At 38.6% G+C, this 21,689-nt stretch overlaps 2 non-coding genes across 2 annotated transcripts; both read left to right on the top strand.

Annotated features, from left to right (window-relative positions):
- Window positions 1-1,581: 1,581 nt before the first annotated feature.
- LOC141604375 (small nucleolar RNA R71) lies at window positions 1,582-1,688 on the top strand. The gene has a single exon (XR_012526077.1). It is a non-coding gene; the product is annotated as a small nucleolar RNA R71 (small nucleolar RNA).
- Window positions 1,689-18,741: 17,053 nt separating this feature from the next.
- LOC141604030 (small nucleolar RNA R71) lies at window positions 18,742-18,848 on the top strand. Its single transcript, XR_012525856.1, has one exon. It is a non-coding gene; the product is annotated as a small nucleolar RNA R71 (small nucleolar RNA).
- The last annotated feature ends 2,841 nt before the right edge of the window (window positions 18,849-21,689 follow it).

The raw sequence follows: 21,689 nt of genomic DNA, 5'->3' as shown, positions 1-21,689 counted from the left end.
AGCCCTGCCAGTGGAGGACCGCAGCCGTTCCCACCTAAGCCCCGCTCATCATACCGAGCGATAACCCTGTCCCATTAATGTGCGCATCCCCTCCCGTGGCGGGTTCCACGAAGGGCGAAACTAGGGCGTGAAGTCACTCCCGCAAGTGACCCCACTCAGCCGAGAACGCATCTCGAGAACCATCAATAGCCATCACAACCACAATCACAAGACACACAATTACTGTATCAAACAACCACAATACTACCACAACGACCGACACACTAGACCATCTACAGAAACTGAGTAGGCGAACCTACCTTTAAGCAACCGCAACCAATCCATGTCGACAGATAATACGTCCAGCGATCAAGCAACGCCTATAGCCACCATACAAATATCTATTACTAACAAGCAAACCATAACTATAGAGATAAGGACACGAATGATGATTGTGACATACCTATAGGGAGAGACAAGGCAAAACACCGCTACCCGACTCAAGAGAGCTCTCCTAAGGCACAAGGATCTTCACACAGGCTTCCATGGAGGTTTTGAGGTGAAGTGAAGGGAAGGGAAAGAGGCGACTGAAGGGTAGGAGGAAAGTGGCGGAAGTGATTTGCGGATTTAACAAAACGCGATATAAAACCCTCGCTGCAAACCAGGCACTCGATCGAGTACCCATCCTACTCGATCGAGTGGCCCCCTACTCGATCGAGTACCCTAGCTACTCGATCGAGTAACCTCTACTCCATCGAGTACCACTCTTAATACGCACCCCACGATGGTTTTGGCATACTTCCCTAAGGTTACTCCCGCTCCCAAGGACAGTCAACGCTGGTCAAAGGATCCCTAAAAGGGCGGGTATTACAGTAGTTGATGGTGGTGTCTTTTGCTTGGCTATCTTTTTGCATTTGAGTGAAAAATTCTTGTTGATTCTTTTGCATTTGGAGGACCGCTTTTTGGACATCGAAACCTTGGTCATTTTGGTGATTGTATTGATTTTGGTAACCTTGGTTTTGATTGTAAAAGGGTCTTTGATTTTGGTTTCTCATGGGTGGTGGAGTGTATGTTGTTTGAGGGTTTTGAACATTTTGGCTTTTGTATGAGAGATTTGGATGGAACTTGGTGTTTTCATTGTAAAAATTTGAATAAGGGGTACCACTTTTGTAAGCTTGGAAAGCATTAACTTGTTCGGTTGTTCCCCTACACTCACTTGGGTCATGACCCAAAGTTCCACAATTCTCACATATCCTACTTGGGATTGATGAGGATGCCGTCATGGCATTGACATGATGCTTTGATGATTTTGAGTTTTCCTCAAGTCTAGCCATAGCTTGTTCAAACTTCAAGTTGATTGTGTCAATGTGAGCACTAAGTTGAGCACCCAATTGAGTAACGGAGTCCACTTCATACTTTCCTCCTCTAGTAGCCTTGCGAGGTCTACTATATTGTGAATTATGGACCGCCATTTCCTCAATCTTGTTCCATGTTTGATTGTCATCAACTTCGGTGAACATTCCATTTGATCCCATATTGAGAATGTTCCTAGAATCTTCATATAAACCATTCCAAAATTGTTGTACCAAAAACCATTCGCTAAGTCCATGGTGAGGACATGAGCGACAAATACCCTTGAACCGCTCCCAAGCTTCATACTAAGATTCTTCATCCCTTTGCTTAAAACCCGTAATTTGAGCTCTTAGCATGTTAGTCTTTTCCGGTGGGTAGAATTTTTTGTAGAAAGCTAGAGCTAACTTCTTCCAAGAATCTATTCCAAGGGTGGCCTTATCAAGGCCCTTCAACCATTGCTTTGCGGTGCCGATTAAGGAAAAAGGAAATAAGACCCATCTAATTTGGTCTTGAGTCACGCCCGTTTGAGAGATAGCATCACAATAGTCGCAAAAGGTTTCCATATGAGAATGAGGGTCTTCACTAGGCATCCCCCAAATTGGCTCCTCTCAACTAATTGGATGAAGGCGGACTTGGCAATAAAATTTCCGGTTAGATGTTGTGGTGTAGGAGTACCATTTGGTAGATTCTCCTCGGTGGGTATAGAGTGTGACGAGAATTTAGGCATTGTAGGTGGATTTTGTGTGGTATTGTTTAATGGGTTCTCTTCTCCTTCTATTGCAAAAGGATTGACAAACTCACTAGTGGGTTGAACAACTTCACCAACACCTCTCAAATTCCTCATAACAAGTCTCCTATTATTCGTCAAGGTTCTTTCGATTTCACGGTCAAAAGGTAACAAATCACCTTGTAACCTTCTAGACATGCAAAATATCAAACAACTCAAAAACAATTAGAACAAACCTTGAGGAGTTTTACTTCCCCAAGGTGAAGAAAGACACAACTAATAGCAATAAAAAGAAATCTTAAATCAATTAAACACCGTCCCCGGCAATGGCGCCATTTTTTTGATCGAGGCCATTTCGTGTTCACAATTAAGTATATGTGGTCGTTGGTCAATGGTCGATACAAAACACAATTTATACTTCACAAACAACTCTACAATTAGTAAAGAGGCAAGTAAAGGTCGGATCCCAAGGGACGGGTATTGAAATGAGAATTCTATTGTAACTAGTAGTGTCTAGGGGTGTCACAAATTGGGTTGGTGTAGAAGGTCACTAAACTAAGATAACAATGAAAATAAACTAGCAAGATGAATAAAATAAGGGGTGTAGACAATTGATTAAAGGCACTAGGGTGTCATGGAATCATAGGGGAATCATGGGATATGATCATACAAACATGTTCTCAAATTATAAGCAAGCAATTATTGTTGTGATGGATTGAGTTGGGTTATATCTTACAATCCTAGGAAAGTTTGGGTCCCGGAGCCGAATCAATTAGATTGTACAACACCTACAAGTCGACTTAATCTTTCCTACTCAACACATGCATGGTCTAACAAGACTCGAGTTGGGTTATGTCTTACAAGTCTTGTTGAAAGGATAGGAGATGATAATAAATGCAAGGATTCATAGGCTTAGCATTTCATCAAATATAACATGTGCATGTATTAAGATCAAAACAAGCAAGCAAATAAGATATGAAAGCATATTGATTTAAGCATGAATCATCCCATGATGGTTTCCCCTAATCACCCATTAAACCCTAGCTAAGAGACTACTCACTCATTATCATGTTGATCATGCTAGCAAGGTTGTCAATCATACCAACAATATGAAACATGATGAATAAATGAAAGTAATTAGCAATAATTAAAAAGGGATTAAGAGATTATACCTACTAATGATTCCAAAATAATAATGCAAAGAATAATAGAAGAACTTGATGATTGATGGAAGGTTGTCAATCTCCCAATAAACCCAATAATCTTCTAATTACCCAAAATAGAGGAAGAACAAGAGAGAGATTAAAGAACTAAAACTTGGATTAAAACTTGATTAATACTTGATTACAATATTGAAGAGAGATTTGATTGATATTAACTACTCTAAATATTGATAAGAAGAACATGCTCCTCTAATTACACTAATGGGGTATTTATAGTGAAAATTAGGGAGGATGCATTAGGGTTAACTAAGGGCTAAACTAGTAATTACACTCTTTAAGTTGAGCAAGGAGGACCCGGTATTTTCTGAGAGAAGGGCTTCTCTTTTCGTAGCTTGAAGAATGAAATCCGTGCTGTGCAGGAATCCGGGCGGATTAGAGTCGGGACGGCCGGATTTGGGCGGTGCAATCCGAGCGGATTCAGGAGAGGGACGCTCGGATTGTTGAGGAGGAATCCGAGCGGATTCCAAGGAGGGACGCTCGGATTGTTTTGGCTGGACGGGCGGATTGTCTGCAATCCGTTCGGATTGTTGGTCAGCGTCAATTCTTCTTCTTTTCTTCCCTTTTCTTCATAAATTCCTTGGGGATTTCCTTGGGGACGCAAGGATCATTTCTCAACATTGTTCTTCTACTATGATATGTATAAAGGCCTTCTAGTCTTGTCTCTTCTTGATGCTTGGTCATTGAATACAATCAATTTAGCCTCGTTTTGCCATGAAAATGCAAGATTCTTACTCCTTTCCTACCTAGGGATCAAAATCTCAAAGAATATGCAAAACAAAGAACTAAAGACAAGAAATGACCCAAATAGGCACTAAAAAGCATGGGAACAAGGCTAATTCGGGGGCTAAATATGCGCTAATTATGGTCACATCACCCGTATTTTATTAAGTTGGATAAAATTCTTTTAATTGTTATTTTGAATTTAATTACATCATTTAACGATTTATATATATATGCTTAGCTAATTAATTAATTTCATTATAACTCGATACGTTAATTTTAATAACCATTAATAAGTTTATTTAAAGTAAGTTCGAGTTTATTGAAGTTAGTTCGAGTTTATTGAAGTTAGTTCGAGTTTATTAATTTAATAATTTTTGTTTCTTTACGAGTCCTTATGAAAGTTGTTTTAAGTGAACCCGAGATGGATTTTGGGAACAAAACCGTCCAATTAGCTATTTTGAGCTTATTCACTAAATTAGCAATTTTTATTAATAACCGTTAGTTTCGTAAAAATCGCTAATAATTCCGATTCAAGCTGATATTGTATTATTTACGTTAACTAGCTGAGTTTATTTTATTTTCACTCATTAAATTTATTTATTATTGATTCCGTTTTATTACTGAAACTTTTACTAAAACCGATTTTATTAACTCGAGACGATTTTAAAAACGAGCGAAGTCTCTTAACGACGAAGAAACGTACGTATAATAAATAGCAGGCTGGCAGGCTGCTGTCTCATTTCACTCCCTCACGTCTCTCTCTTTCCTTCTTTTTCCTTCCTTTTCGTACATTTCTTTGTAATTTGATCTGTTAATCGACGTCGGTGCTTCGTTCCTTATCCGTTTTCAACTATTTTTGTTCCATAGCACTCCTTTCGTCGTTCTCGTCATTCCGATGTAAGTAACATTCATTTTCGTCATGTATTTTTACAAACCCAATTTATACTTTCAGCTTTATTTATTTAAGACGGTGTATAATTATATATAGGGATCCTTATGGATGTTAATTAGTCAGTTGTATAGTTGAGACGGTGTATACTAATATGTGGAGATGATTGAGACGGTGTATACTGATATGTAGGGATTGTTTTAGGATGCTAGCTAGTAAGTGGTATATTTAAGACGGTGTATGCTGAAATGACGATGGGGTTTCAGTTTGGAACCGCGACAGGGGGTTTTGTGAGCCCTGTTTTGGGGCGTTTTAGTATAGGGTTTGGGACTGTTTTGACGTGACTGAGCAGGCGGTTATATACTGATGGAGGACTGTTTTATGGGCTAGCTAATTTTAGTAATTTGGGCTAGTCATGGTTATAAATCTCTTGGGGTAAGTTGGGTTTATTTGAAATAATTAATTTCCGTCTCATATTTTATATAAAGATAATTCGTTAATATCGTCCTTTCACATAATTATTTTAGATGACTCATATGTGGTTGAAGATGAAGAGTAATTTTGGGTTTTAGAAGCTTTCTCAAGTTATTACTTGTCTCTTTGCTAGCGTAACGTAACATATTTCGAGTTACTCGACGAATAAATGTCACATTCTTTGCTTTTTGTATGATTTTGTGAATGTTAATTGAGTGGTTTATTTCACATGAAAATATGGGTTAAATTCATGTCTTTTGTAAGTTTAAGTTCACATATTAGTATGGAAATAAAATGGGAATGATTAATTGATGCTTAAAACGATGTTAAAATGAACAAAAACGGAGAAACGGAGAAATTGGGGTGGCGGCCCAGGTGGCCCGGCAGGCCCGTGCAGGCCCACGGCAGCCCTGGGTCGGCCCGTTTTTTATTTTCACGATTTTTCATGCGTTGTTCGTCGTTTCGGGTTTATTAATGTTATATTTAGTATAAGTAACATATGGGTAATCTTTTGAAATGAATAAAGTTAGTAGTAAATACAATGTTGATGGTAAATTCATGCTTATATTGGTAGTTCGCACATGTTAGGATAGGTTATGATATGAAATTGTAATGAATAGGCCTGAAATAAATTTTATAGCGATAATTGCAATGTTTGGATGATTATGCCGAAAACTGAGCCCTTAGTCCCTTTGACTGAATCGATGTCAGTCAATTGTGTGATTGGTCAGCCGCGATTGAACTCGTACCTGTCGCAGGGCTGGGGTTGCGGGTAAAAATTCGGTTGGATGAAAATATTGTGTGAATTGGATAATCGGCCTTATTCTTGTTTTAGGCCATTTATTATGTTTTCATTTCACATGTGTTGTTGATTGATTTGAATGGTTTCTTATATTGTAAAAACGGCCCTAGATTCCCTGAAACCTTTAATATTGTTAATATTGCTTGAAATGGAACTAGTTTTGAATACTTCTTGCAGGTTGATTTCTCATTCTTACAATTTGGGTAATTGAATATATAAAGGTTATGAGTACCATTAATATTGAGGATTGTGTTGTTGGCCAGGTGCTTATATGTATGGTATTGTTGTGTTTGTCATAGATAGGTCTTTATAGTCTTTGACGAGTGTATGTTCACTGCTCAATAGCCTTTGTGTTCCTGACTTGGTGGGTTTATATCCAAGTGGGGGCATGACCTCGTTACTTATTTTGAGAGTAAGTGGTCAGCTTAAGTACTAGACAACCCTTTGGTGAACTCCTTAGGGTACTCACATGGTTTTATAAAATTGTGGGTCTTGGGTGCGGTGGTGTGTATCCGCATGTCTAGGTCTGCGCAGATTTAGGATTAGGGTTGTGTTGTGTCTTGGCCATGTTTTTATAGAACCTCTGAGCCAGGATACCGGTTTGATTACCTTCCCTACCTCGTGGTATAGACTCGAGTTACAAAGTGACTATTGACCGTGCTAAGAAATTATGCCTGTCTTTGATATATTGCCCTTTCTTGTTTGATGATTCTATGAATCATAGAAGGTGAGATGCAAGCCGGCTATGGTTGATAGAGTTTGGATTCCTGTGTGTTATGTGATTCACATGATAGTGTACTATGAGTCGGTCTAGTATTCACATGCTAGGACTATGTGTTGTTATATTGTTGTTCACATGATAAGCACGATTGTCTAGCATTGATATGGTAAGGCTATGTGCTATTCATATTCATATTCTTATGTTTACATGTTATATTAATTATGACATTTCGTGGCTGGGAGAACTCGGAGTTACTCCCCACTGACTGTGGTTTTCGTATTTGTATAAAATGCGATTGACAGGTAGGTGATGCATATATGGGGTACATGGACGAGCTAGCGAGCAAAGTAACCTTGGAACCTAGATTGGTTTTATTTTATTGTGACCCTTATACACTTTTTATGTCACATACATTTTAGGGACATATGTCTCCCTTTCTCATATTTGGGTTGTATAACTTTGTTTCGCGACTTTAGCGATGTTTCATTCATGAGATTTATTTTGGACCTTGCATGTATGACACCTTCCCATTTGGATATTTTTATAACAGGTTCAGGTTTTAAAAATTACACGTTTTTACCCAAATGAACCTATTACAAACATATCCATGAAGTTTTATTCTAGAATTACGTGTTTACTTTTCCGCAATAAATGAGGGTGTCACAGTTGGTATCAGAGCATATTTGCTCCCGACGCACGTTTGTGCATCCCAATATAAATAACTCGACCTTACAATAATAAACTTGAGAGATGGGTAGGATGGGTAGACTTAGGACCTTATGTTGTAGTCTCTTTGTGTTTGCTCTTTGTTAGGTACTAACCTGTTTGTTGATTGTCATTTAATAATTGTTGCGTTCTTGGATCAATGACCGTGAGCTTATCTATAGCTAATGGAGTTATTACCCTTATTATAAAAAAAATTTTGAACTCAAGGTTTTGAAAATATTTTAATGTTTTTCACTGGTTTTAACGTCAATTAGTGTTAAAGCTTTTTATTGGAGACGTCTGATAATTAGTTTTATCATTTGTTGGCGTAAAAATGTATTTTTATGTCTTTGAATTGGAATATTGATGTTCTTGAGTGATCGCCAAGAGTATCTCCGTTCCATTGAAAGGACACTTATATTTTACGAAGATCAAGATTTAGTGCCTATTGCTGAGGATTGAAGATTTGTTCAACCTTTGAAGAATGCTTCTACTTCCTTGAAGATGCTTCTCGTTCCTTTTGTATCTCGCCTTATTCTTAATCTCTTGGTGCTTATCCTCCTTCTAAACTCCCTTCTGTTTTACTTTAAGAGCTACTCTTGTACTCCTAACTTGTCCTTTGTTCCTTGCTTATCCTCCCTTAACGCCATTTGATAGTACTCTTTCTTTTGAGGAATGTTGACCTTGGTTGGAAAATTTGACTTTTGAGGAGATTGTTTGTGTCTGACCCTTTCCTGGTTTTGAAAGGATTTGATGTTGGAAAGACTTAGGTAAGGCGATGAGACATACTTAGTAATTCTTATACCTAGATCCTTGATAAAGTGAGTACGTTGGATTGGGGGATTTTGTGTGTCAAGTGTGAGTTGCATTGGTTACTAAGGTTATGGAACATGGCATTGTTGTTTATGTTTGGGGATACTAGTGCTTAGGGCTTGACTTAAAATGGATGAAACTGAATGGTGGATTTGAGGATATAGGATTGACTAAGTAGTCGAGTTTGTGATTGGCTTTCATAATCACTTTGGATATGAGGGTTTGATAATGTATAAGTTACCGTGGGAGAAATGTTAAATGTGGGATTATTAGTTGGTTTTAGTGAGTGATATTGATTACTACTTGAGGTATGGTATGAGAGTGAGAGTAAGCTACATTATTGGGAAGTTTTAGCACTTGTTTTAATAACTAGAAAGGGTAACGGTATGGTTGACACCAATCGTTAGGTTAAAGAACATAGTTTCAATTTATGGCTTTAGGAACTTTGGGGTGATAAAGTGTTGTTACAATTAAGACCTTGTTTCTTGGGAATTTGATGGTAAGTAAGTTTTAGGATGTCAAATTTGAAAGAATACTCCTTGGGATGTTGATGACCATAATGTATTGGTGATGTGATTTGGTATTAGTTGGCTCTTGAGAGTTCTTGAGTTGAGAGAGACTTATTATTGAGAAGAATTTGTTAACCCTATAGTTTTATAGACCTTGAGGTCGCATTGAGTACTTGAGATGATGGGATGATGTTGTAGCTGGGTGTAGTTCCGCTTTTGGGAATCCTTAATAAGTAAAAGGGTAGAGAAACTTGAGATCCTATTGATTTTTCAGATTTTGGGGTTGATATGATACTACCTTGTTTTGAAATGAGAACCTTGTGGAATATTTAAGGAACCTTCTCTTGGAGTTTAGAGCTTGGTATTGGGATTCTTGATTGAAGGTTTACCTTGTTGAGAAACCCATAGTTGACACTAGTTGGATACGAATATAGCTTTGTTGGAAGCCTTGACCTTAGGCTTGTGAAAGTTGTTTCTGGATGTTTGAGGATTTGGAAAGATGAGATCACACTTATAGTGGAGTACCTTGTTTCAGGGAATAGAATAGGATGAGGTAACATAAGCGGTTGAGGATACCCTTGGGAGTGATGTGGTTATGAGTTTTGTTGTTAGAAAGTTTTTGGAACCGTTTTGAGTGATGTTGTTGTTTGAGATAAGAGTGTCTGGCGTCTCCTTGTTGTCTAATTTCCCTTTCTCCTCGTTCATAAGCGTTACCGTTCATACCTCATTTAGTCCTCGCTTCATCTTGCTCCTCCTTTAAGTTTGACACTTGTATCTTGTGAAACTCTATCTTTGACATACCTGTAATTTTGACTTCAATTTTTACCCTATGAAAGTCATTATAGCTCTCTTGTTGGTTAAGTTTGAGCTCTCTTAACATACTTTGTTTTTATGCTATCTAAGTTACTTTTCACTTCGTGAAATTTCTAAACATTTCAAGCTACCAGTTTTGATTCGTTGTTAAAAGTTTATGATACTTTAGCAAAACCTTACCCATTTTAAAGGTTTGAAAATGAAAATTTAATTTAGTTCCCATTTTGATCTTTGAGCATCGACTCCTTTATCCTAAATTTTGATTGTTAAACCCGAGTTGCTTTTAAATTTTGTTCAAATTCTAACTAACTTTGATTTGTTTATGATTCTTTGTCAAAATTTAATGTTATATTTTCACGAACTTGACTCCTTTTTGAGTTTAACCATGAATCCCTTAATTTTCATTTGGCTTTTGCGAAAAAAAAAATTTGAATGGATTGCCATTTTCATTTGGTTTTAACGTTGATGGGATGTTAGGACTCGTTATTAAAGGCGTCTAATAACTTGCCCTGCGCTTATCGGCGAATGATTTTTATTTTAAATCTGTCTTTGACATGGAAAGTTAGCGCTCTTGTGTGCACGACAAGGGCAATTTCGTTCCATGAATGAGACTTATACTTTTGAAAACTCTTCATTAATGTTTTCGAAAGTATTTTGATTTTCGATTTATACAAATGATTTGCTTTTTGACCTTATCTTTGATTTGGAATGTGATGTTCTTGAATGCGCAACGAGAGCACTTCCGTTCCTTTGATGAGAATCTGGTTCTGTCGGAAAATTTTATTTGAAACTTTTGAAAGAATTTTGATTCTTACGATAAGTGACCTTTTAAATGTTTTAGTTACCGATTCCAATTCCAGTTTTATTTTCATAACCTTTCATTTCTACTTTCAAGTTTCGAGGACGAAACTTTTTAAAAGATGGGGTGATTGTAACACCCCGTATTTTATTAAGTTGGATAAAATTCTTTTAATTGCTATTTTGAATTTAATTACATCATTTAACGATTTATATATATATGCTTAGCTAATTAATTAATTTCATCATAATTCGATACGTTAATTTTAATAATCATTAATAAGTTTATTTAAAGTTAGTTCGAGTTTATTGAAGTTAGTTCGAGTTTATTGAAGTTAGTTCGAGTTTATTTATTTAATAATTTCTATTTCTTTACGAGTCCTTATGAAAGTTGTTTTAAGTGAACCCGAGATGGATTTTGGGAACAAAACCGTCCAATTAGCTATTTTGAGCTTATTTCACTAAATTAGCAAATTTTATTAATATCCGTTAGTTTCGTAAAAATCGCTAATAATTCCGATTCAAGCTGATATTGTATTATTTACGTTAACTAGCTGAGTTTATTTTATTTTCACTCATTAAATTTATTTATTATTGATTCCGTTTTATTACTGAAACTTTTACTAAAACCGATTTTATTAACTCGAGAGATTTTAAAAACGAGCGAAGTTTCTTAACGACGAAGAAACGTACGTATAATAAATAGCAGGCTAGCAGGCTGCTGTCTCATTTCACTCCCTCACGTCTCTCTCTTTCCTTCTTCTTCCTTCTTTTTCCTTCCTTTTCGTACTTTTCTTTGTAATTTGATCTGTTAATCGACGTCGGTGCTTCGTTCCTTATCCGTTTTCAACTATTTTTGTTCCATAGCGCTCCTTTCGTCGTTCTCGTCATTCCGATGTAAGTAACATTCATTTTCGTCATGTATTTTTACAAACCCAATTTATACTTTCAGCTTTATTTATTTAAGACGGTGTATAATTATATATAGGTATCCTTATGGATGTTAATTAGTCAGTTGTATAGTTGAGACGGTGTATACTAATATGTGGAGATGATTGAGACGGTGTATACTGATATGTAGGGATTGTTTTGGGATGCTAGCTAGTAAGTGGTATATTTAAGACGGTGTATGTTGAAATGACGATGGATTTTCAGTTTGGAACCGCGACAGGGGGTTTTGTGAGCCCTGTTTTGGGGCGTTTTAGTATAGGGTTTGGGACTGTTTTGACGCGACTGAGCAGGCGGTTATATACTGATGGAGGACTGTTTTATGGGCTAGCTAAATTTAGTAACTTGGGCTAGTCATGGTTATAAATCTCTTGGGGCAAGTTTGGTTTATTTGAAATAATTAATTTCCGTCTCATATTTTATATAAAGATAATTCGTTAATATCGTCCTTTCACATAATTATTTTAGGTGACTCATATGTGGTTGAAGATGAAGAGTAATTTTGGGTTTTAGAAGCTTTCTCAAGTTATTACTTGTCTCTTGGCTAGCGTAAGGTAACATATTTCGAGTTACTCGACGAATAAATGTCACATTCTTTGCTTTTTGTATGATTTTGTGAATGTTAATTGAGTGGTTTATTTCACATGAAAATATGGGTTAAATTCATGTCTTTTGTAAGTTTAAGCTCACATATTAGTATGGAAATGAAATGGGAATGATTAATTGATGCTTAAAACGATGTTAAAATGAACAAAAACGGAGAAACGGAGGAATTGGGGTGGCGGCCCAGTTGGCCCGACAGGCCCGACAGGCCCGTGCAGGCCCACGGCAGCCCTGGGTTGGCCCGGGTCGGCCCGTTGTTTGTTTTCACGATTTTTCATGCGTTGTTCGTCGTTTCGGGTTTATTAATTGTATATTAAGTATAAGTAACATATGGGTAATCTTTTGTAATGAATAAAGTTAGTAGTAAATACAATGTTGATGGTAAATTCATGCTTATATTGGTAGTTCGCACATGTTAGGATAGGTTATGATATGAAATTGTAATGAATAGGCCTGAAATAAATTTTATAGCGATAATTGCAATGTTTGGATGATTATGCCGAAAACTGAGCCCTTAGTCCCTTTGACTGAATCGATGTCAGTCAATTGTGTGATTGGTCAGCCGCGATTGAACCCGTACCTGTCGCAGGGCTGGGGTTGCGGGTAAAAATTCGGTTGGATGAAAATATTGTGTGAATTGGATAATCGGCCTTATTCTTGTTTTAGGCCATTTATTATGTTTTCATTTCACATGTGTTGTTGGTTGATTTGAATGGTTTCTTATATTGTAAAAACGGCCCTAGATTCCCTGAAACCTTTAATATTGTTAATATTGCTTGAAATGAAACTAGTTTTGAATACTTCTTGCAGGTTGGTTTCTCATTCTTACAATTTGGGTAATTGAATATATAAAGGTTATGAGTACCATTAATATTGAGGATTGTGTTGTTGGCCAGCTGCTTATACGTATGGTATTGTTGTGTTTGTCATAGATAGGTCTTTATAGTCTTTGACGAGTGTATGTTCACTGCTCAATAGCCTTTGTGTTCCTGACTTGGTGGGTTTATATCCAAGTTGGGGCATGACCTCGTTACTTATTTTGAGAGTAAGTGGTCAGCTTAAGTACTAGCCAACCCTTTGGTGGACTCCTTAGGGTACTCACATGGTTTTATAAAATTGTGGGTCTTGGGTGCGGTGGTGTGTATCCGCATGTCTAGGTCTGCGCAGATTTATGACTAGGGTTGTGTTGTGTCTTGGCCATGTTTTTATAGAACCTCTGAGCCAGGATACCGGTTCGATTACCTTCCCTACCTCGTGGTATAGACTAGAGTTACAAAGTGACTATTGACCGTGCTAAGAACTTATGCCTGTCTTTGATATATTGCCCTTTCTTGTTTGATGATTCTATGAATCATAGAAGGTGAGATGCAAGCCGGCTATGGTTGATAGAGTTTGGATTCCTGTGTGTTATGTGATTCACATGGTAGTGTACTATGAGTCGGTCTAGTATTCACATGCTAGCACTATGTGTTGTTATATTGTTGTTCACATGATAAGCACGATTGTCTAGCATTGATATGGTAAGGCTATGTGCTATTCATATTCATATTCTTATGTTTACATGTTATATTAATTATGACATTTCGTGGCTGGGAGAACTCGGAGTTACTCCCCACTGACTGTGGCTTTCGTATTTGTATAAAATGCGATTGACAGGTAGGTGATGCATATATGGGGTACATGGACGAGCTAGCGAGCAAAGTAACCTTGGAACCTAGATTGGTTTTATTTTATTGTGACCCTTATACACTTTTTATGTCACATACATTTTAGGGACATATGTCTCCCTTTCTCATATTTGGGTTGTATAACTTTGTTTCGCGACTTTAGCGATGTTTCATTCATGAGATTTATTTTGGACCTTGCATGTATGACACCTTCCCATTTGGATATTTTTATAACAGGTTCAGGTTTTAAAAATTACAGGTTTTTACCCAAATGAACCTATTACAAACATATCCATGCAGTTTTATTCTAGAATTACGTGTTTACTTTTCCTCAATAAATGAGGGTGTCACAAAAACCCTTTCTTGTCCCCAAGCATGAACTAGACTCGATCTATTGACCTATTGGAACGAGTTCAATCTCAGAGCGAATTGCAACTGTAAAGCCTAAACCAATTTAATGCAACAACTAACAATCAATTAGCAATGTGAATCGTGCAAACGAGTTATGTAGTCGTTAAGAACTGCTGAACCGTCAACTATAGAGACTTATCAAATCGGACTCTCACGGGTCGCTCATATCACACATAAGCACAGGTGAATATATGTAAAAGATAGAAAGAAGTAATTTTGTAAGGACTGTCACCTAACTACGACCTATAAGAACATGCCTGCAACCTAATATGAAAATGATCTCGACAACCGTACATATGCATTCCAACCAACAAATGACCATGACACATGCCGAGGTATATATGGATATGTGAGGTATGGGTAAGAAGAGGCAAAACATTTATGGAAAAGTGGAGGTACAGGTGATCAAGCTAGTACCAAAACGGAACCATGTGGCAACATCCAACTTCTTGCTCATAATTAATAGAAACGGTGCTATTAGAAAGCACAAATCTCACAATCTCCAAAATAATAGTAATCAACCAACTCCCCCTAAGATAGTAATGCAACATGGGAGCAAAAATCTCCATAAGATAAAGGCTTGAATTATGCGAATTGATTTTCTTTCTTTTCTCGGACACCAGTCGATCGACCAAATTGGGCAGTCGATCGACTGCCTCTACAGTACAAAACTCTTTTTTCTTTTTTTTTCGAATCATTTTCCATCTCTTTTCTTTTCAACTTTTTCAATTCTTTTTCTTTCTTTCCTTTCTTTTCATTCTCCCAACAACATCTCAGTCGAGCAAATACCACCAAAAACGAAGTAACAATCCCTACAACTAAACTACTAGCTTGACAAGGCAGGCTAAATGTAGGATGTAGTAATGGGACAAAAAGGCTATTTTTGGCAGTGTGGAGCTTATGGGCAAAATGAATAAAGGAAAACCTCTACCACATGTGTCAACAAACTACAAACCGAATGCATACAGGTATTAAGCAGATCAAGTTCATACTTATGCATATTAATGTAACATGTCTCATAAGGAGTAACTACTCACATTCCTAGATAAATTGGTCATGAATGTCACCAGTTATAAGCTCTAAAACTCAGAAAATATGATGTAGCTTGCCAAAATTCTAAGTCAAGTCTCAAGCTCAGCAAATATATTAACGAAAACTCGTAGATATGCATAAACGATTCTACCAATAACATGTCAATTAGCAAGGCTTAGGCAAAAACAGATACAAATGCAATGTCATCATTGAAATACTACCGTTCCGACTCGACCTATATGCTAAAATAAACGTGCAATTTTTTGAATTTTTCCAAATTTTTCAATTTTTTTGGATTTTGTATATATATAGGAAATGAAATAAATAATGCAAGCTGAAATGCAATAACCGTGAAACAGAAATGCAATAAAACATGTGAATGCAATGCAAAACAAAATGTAAACGTGAATGCAAGCAAATGATATGCGACGCAAAACCCTTCCCCAAACCAAATTGCACAATGTCCCCATTGTGCAAAATCATGTAATGAAAGAAAACAGAAACGGGAATTTGCGAGAAGATAAATAAATATGACTAGAAGTAAAACTCGGGAATTCACAAGACTTTAAGCACAGAAAAAGGAAACCTCCCCAAACCAGCGTGAGCTAGGAGGTTTCAGTAGCCAGCAGTGCTACCAATAAGTACCTGAAAGACAGAAAATACCACGCATAAAACCGAGAAAACAATTTTGAAGCGGTAATTATGTGCACAATTTAGAAAATAGAAGAAATCGGGAAAAAGACGGAAACTAAAGTGGAGTAGAAAACTCCCTTAATTCCGCAAATCGACCAAACACAGCAGGGGAGAGGTCTTGAACAGGTACAGCAGTGCAGGGCGGTCGATCGACCACATCACTCAGTCGATCGACCAAGGTGAAAGGAACAGTAGCTCCTGGAACTGTGCAGCCAGTCGATCGACCACAAGGGCCAGTCGATCGACTGAAAATACTGCTGTAACTTCAGATTTCTTCGTATTTGCTCAATAGCTTGAGCTAATGAGGTCTAAAAACCTGCAAGTGCACAATAATACGCGCCCAAAATTGCGCAAAACCTAAAGTAAAGTCTAAAGTCCTTAAAAATCCTAAGCAAAAATAATTAAATGCGAAGTCTCGCGCACACAAAAGCAATAAAAAGTGTTTAAAAGCAATAAAATGAAGTTTTTGATAAAGCGCGTTGATCAACTAATAGTTGATCAAGAACGGCCATGGAATGGCCCACTTCGTCGGCTTCTGGCTACTAGAGGTAGCCTCAGCGGTGCTCATCTTCTCAGCTGCACCCTTCTTAGCGTCAGCATCCGCAGAACTCAACCGATCATCTCCCCAATCAATGACCTCCTCTAGCTCGTCGGAATCCAAGTCGGACTCCCTTACTCTGACTGGCTCATCTTCAAGCTCCTCATCAGTGCCATAGCTAAGGCATCTAAGACCGCCTCTCGAAACGATTTGCTCCTCCACAGCTGGAGCAACTTGCAGCTCTTCCTTTCCCAAACCAGCTCTTGCAATGTCTAAAACAACAAAATCTTCCTCCTTTTTCCTCCCAGTCTGGGGCGGAGGTTTTACAACAGAAACAGGAATAGAGACAGGCAATTCAGGAAGCACAAAGTATGATTTCTTTTCAGAAACCGTATTACAAGTGACAGGCCACATGGGGTCTTTCTTCTTAGCTGTCTGAGCGAAGACAATGGAGTGTTTCCCCACTTTGAAGGTCAAGGTTCCTGAGCCTACATCAATAACTGCACCAGCAGTGTGCAGAAATGGTCTACCTAGTATGATAGGTATGTGAGCATCCTCAGGCATATCTAGGACAACGAAATCAACAGGGAAGAAAAACTTCCCTATTTGGACAGGAATGTCCTCTAAGACTCCTATTGGCTGGACCGCAGATCGGTCAGCCATCTGGACTGTCATGTCGGTGACTGCAAACCTATTTAACTTCAACTTCCTAGCTAGACTCAAGGGCATGACGCTAATACTAGCTCCTAGGTCACATAATGCCTTCTTAATTGAGAAGGTACCTATATTGCAAGGAACAGAAAAGCTACCTGGGTCCTCTAGCTTATGGGGTGTAGTATGGGTCAAATAATAGCATGACTCCTCAGTGAGTGCGACAGTATGCACAGTTTCAAGTGACCTCTTTTTAGAAAGTAATTGCTTCATAAATTTCATGTAAGCAGACACTTGATTTACTAATTCAAGGAAAGGTACTTGTACGTTTAAGCTACGAACAACATTTTTAAATTTATTGAAAGATACCTGTTCCATCGTCGGCACTAGTCTTTCTGGGTATGGGGCTGTGAGTAACAGCTTAGCCCTCTCCTCTAAATCTCGCATGCCGGCATCCGTGGACTTAGGCTGAAAGTCCACTACCTTCTCTTTGTTGAAGCTCGACCCCTCTTCAGACCGTCTCAAATAAGAACCATTGATCGACATTGGGTCATACTTCGGAACCGAGACTGACCCATCAGCATTTGGGTCCTGCCCCAATATTTTCGGGACGGTCGTACCCCAAAACAAGTGATCCCTCAGGTTATTAGGCATTGGAGGACGAAAAGAATCACTTTCAGCAGCAATCTCAATCGATTGACCGGTGATGTCAGTCGATCGACTGACTTGAACAGGACCAGAAGCTATTGTTTGTCGCGCTTCAATCGATCGACTGGGAATGTCAGTCGATCGACTGACATACCTACTGATCGTCTTTGTCTAGTTTTTTTTCTTCACTGCATTCTTTTGACTTTTTTCCGGCTCATCTTTTTCAGGGGCATCCTCAACCATAGCAGGCCCCTCCGGGGTGGACCCACTCCTCAAAGTAATGGCATTAAGGGTCTCTTTTTGGTTCGTCTGAGTCGGTAAATGTCCCGGAGCTCGAGTGGTATTCTTGCTAGCCAATTGAGCAATTTGGCTCTCTTGCATCTTCATCCCGGCCTCTCTAGCTTGGGACTCCTTCAGCAATAAGTTCTTCAACTCGGTAAAATCAGAATTTTGGGATTGTTGCTGCTGCTGAGGAACATACGGAGGCTTTTGATATGGCTGCTGCTTATGAGGGGGCACATAAGGCTGCTGCTGTGGCTGTTGTGGAGGTGGAGTTGGATTTAGGACGTTCTGGCTACTCCACCTCAAGTTAGGATGGACATTCGACTCATAATAAGTGTTGGTCTGCCTATAGTGTTGAAAGGCAGCACAAGACTCAAAGGGACTAGGACAATTTTCTGAAACATGTCCCTCAGCTCCACATCTTCTACAGACGAAAGGACCGTCTGAAACAGCATTAACATGATACATTCCTCCTTTTGAAGCTCCTCGCAACTCATATTTATCGAACCTCGCCGTGAGAGCCTCTAATGCAGCTACAGAAGGAGATTCAGCAGCTCTGCTTTGATTCCACCTGGAATTCCCATACTCAGCTTTATGGGTGGCCAGATCATCAATGATCTTCCACCCCTTAGTCTCTCCCATATTCTCCTGGAATCTGCCACTAGCTGCAGCATCCAAGATAGCCCTATGATCGTCGTACATCCCATTATAGAACTAATTGCATAGACTCCACTTCTCGAACCCATGGTGCGGAATGGTTCGCACCAGTTTCTTGAAACGGACCCATGCTTCTTGAAAGTTCTCATCAGGCCCATGTTTAAAGCTCGTGATCTGAGCTCTAATGACATTGGTCTTCGAGGCAGAGAAATACTTCTTATAGAACGCCAGGGCTAAAGAATTCCAGTCGGTGATCCCGTGAGCAGCTCGATCCAGGTCTCTATACCATTCCCTCCCAGCATCACGAAGGGAGAATATAAACATGGTCTCCTTCACTTGGTCAGGAGTCACACCGGCTGATGGGGTCATGGAATAGCAATAATCAATGAATATTTCCATGTGTTTGGCTGCATCTTCAGTTGCAGCTCCCCCGAATTGGTTTCTCTCAACCAAATTGATATAGGAAGGCTTTGGCTCGAATTTTCTTGCCTCTCGTGGTAATGCGAATCCCTTGTAGAGATTCTCAGCTGCCGGCTCTGAGTGACTGGCTATACTTGCTTCTTTAGCCATGACTGGAAGATCTGGAGATGTGACGGTCTCAGCTGATGAAGTAGAAACTGAAGATGAGGGTGGATCCTCCTCGAACAGCTCGTTCTCGTAAAAGCTAGAGTGAGAACCAAACTCTTCCTCTGATTGTTGGTCTTGAAACAATCTCCTCTTTGCTCGCAAGGTTCTCTCAAGCTCAGGATTGAATGGTAGTAGTTCACCACCCTGTGACCTGCGCATAAGAAGAAACTACAAGAAGAGTATAAGAAGAGTTTAAGGAACAGATGTCCCTTAAACTAAAGAAATACTAAAATATAAAACAACTAAAAATTAGAACAATTGCCTCCCCGACAACGGCGCCAAAATTTGATACCCGTCGTTGTGAGTACCAAAAATAAGATTTATAATTCCAACTACTACTAATGATAGTGGCTGTCGGGTCGAACCACAGGGAGGCGAATGTAATTAATAATTGTTCTGAATTAGTCCTAAGGTAACAAATGTGGGAGTTTGATGTTGATTTGGTCTTTAGCTAATAGCAATGAAAATTGAACTAAAGAAATATATTAAAACAAATATAAAGAAAGGTATTAGGATGGTCTGTTCACTATAGTTTCGGCGGCAGCATACTAAGTAGGTCTAAATCAAACACATGAGGCGGGAAAGCAAGAGGTCCTCTCGGTCCACTCTTAACAAATAGCATCTTTCGATCTCGCTATAAGTCCCTAATATCACTAATACTGACTCTCGTTCTGAAAAGTGACTGATAATCTAAACTTTACCTATCTTTCGATCTCAGCATAGTTTAGTCATTTTAATTGGTGATCTAACAACTGTCCCTATCTCTCGATCTAACGGGTCAGTCAAATCCTAAACATTCAACTAGTCGTGTGCACTCGATTCGTCGAATAAAGAATTAAAACAATTAAAACGAAGGTAAAACCTCACGTGGCCAGTCGATCGACCAGGTATGGTGGTCGATCGACTGACACGCGATTTCAGTCCATATTAATTCTACGCCGCCTACACTATAATTCCCCTACATCCTAGCACAAGCAATTTAGCTACTCATACTGGGATTGATAACAACAATGAAATTAATGAAATAAACAAAAGAATTCATGCTTGAAGTAATAGAACAAACAATTAACATAAACGATAAATCGGTTTCGGGAAACTAACTAGCAATTCTATCCTATAAACGATAATAAAGCAAACTGAAATATTAGCAGAAGAATACCGATTGGAATTGGAGAGAGAGATCCAGAAACCGAATGCAAAAGTATTTTAACGAAATAATATTAAGAAACCTAATTACTGAATGTTGAAAACTGACTAAAACTGAATGTGAAAACTTAATGTAACTGGATGAATATTCTCAAAACCTAGCTTACGTTATATAGAATACAACGTAGCTTTTATTTCCAAAACCTAAATACAATGGGCTTCAAGTTTCTCAACCTTTTAATTCTCGTCTGAAGTAGCGGCTTGGTCGATCGACCAAGCATGGCGGTCGATCGACTGCTCTGCAGTGTACAGTAGCTACTGGAACCCGTGGGTTGGCCGATCGACCAAAGGCAGTGGTCGATCGACTGCTTTAACTGATACTTGACTTCTATAATCTCGTGGATTTGTCTTTTGGGCCTTGATATACGCACCAAGCTCGTTCCTTAAGTGAATACTTCACGTCAAATGCAATGCAGGATACTCGGGGACGGATTTAGCTTAATTTACGCTGAATTCTTCACATTTCTGCAATAATGTACAAAAAAACGAAAGTAGACGGAAATAGGGGTAATAGTAGCATAAACTACATAAATGAGCTCTGAAATGCGTGTAAAATGAGGTGGAATACATCATATAAACGACACGCATCAATGCACTAAAAAGCATAGGAACGAGGCTAATTCAGGGACTAAATATGCTCAAATATGAGTCACGTCACGTCATCAGGTGTAGAATCGTGAGCTACATTTAGTTTAGCCAATGCTTGCAGTAAAGCTTGACGATGGGGAAATGAACTCGCAACTAGTTGCCAGACTGAAAGATCAACCTTTGTCTTTTGTAGTTGTTTTAGTAAATGGTCAGGAAATGTATCTTCGCCATCATTTAGTGTGATGAAATTGGTATTAGTAGCTGGACCATTAATAGTAGGCGTGTATTGAGAGACATTTTGATATGGACGTCCGGAGCGAGTAAGGTGGTCTATATCTTGACCTTCTCTAGCCTTGACTATATCCTCACTGACCTTGACTCGATAGTGTTCCGTGAGGTATTTGTCTTCATTGTCGTCTGCCCATACTCCGTTGACGGTACTGAGATCTCTCAACCTGATGATTTCGGTTTCTAGACTGGTTATTTGCTCGACTAGATGGTCGACTACTGCGATTACCTCTTGCATCGTAGATTCTTGAGATAGAGTTGGGGTCAGTGGCATGTTTTCCTGAGGCATAGTGCTTGGATTGCGTAGGGATGCCACTGCAG

The sequence above is a fragment of the Silene latifolia genome, chromosome 9 (genome assembly GCF_048544455.1).
Source record: "Silene latifolia isolate original U9 population chromosome 9, ASM4854445v1, whole genome shotgun sequence".
Classification (NCBI taxonomy): domain Eukaryota; kingdom Viridiplantae; phylum Streptophyta; class Magnoliopsida; order Caryophyllales; family Caryophyllaceae; genus Silene; species Silene latifolia.
This window is presented reverse-complemented; position numbering and strand designations above follow the sequence as displayed.